We start from the raw sequence: 205 nt of genomic DNA on the forward strand, positions 1-205 counted from the left end.
GGGGACCTTCCCGGCCCCGGGGGGTCAGGGGGATGGGCTACCCAGGGGACGGTCCTCCGGGACGCAGTCTTCAGCCGGGTTAGGCGCCTGCTCTGGGCGGGCGCGGTGCGCGGAGCCCCGCATTCAGCCGGGGCTGCGCTCATCGCAGGTGGCCTGGCCCGCGGGACGGGGACCGGCCGGGGCAGCGGGGGAGCTGCGGCTTCCC

The 205-nt window shown here is 78.0% G+C and overlaps 1 protein-coding gene across 2 annotated transcripts in view; it reads left to right on the forward strand.

Annotated features, from left to right (window-relative positions):
- ITGB3 (integrin subunit beta 3) overlaps positions 1 to 205 on the forward strand; it is a 51,768-nt gene that overhangs the window by 385 nt on the left and 51,178 nt on the right. The gene's annotated exons all lie outside the window — the stretch shown is intronic.

Source organism: Myotis davidii, unplaced genomic scaffold (assembly GCF_000327345.1).
Source record: "Myotis davidii unplaced genomic scaffold, ASM32734v1 scaffold684, whole genome shotgun sequence".
Classification (NCBI taxonomy): domain Eukaryota; kingdom Metazoa; phylum Chordata; class Mammalia; order Chiroptera; family Vespertilionidae; genus Myotis; species Myotis davidii.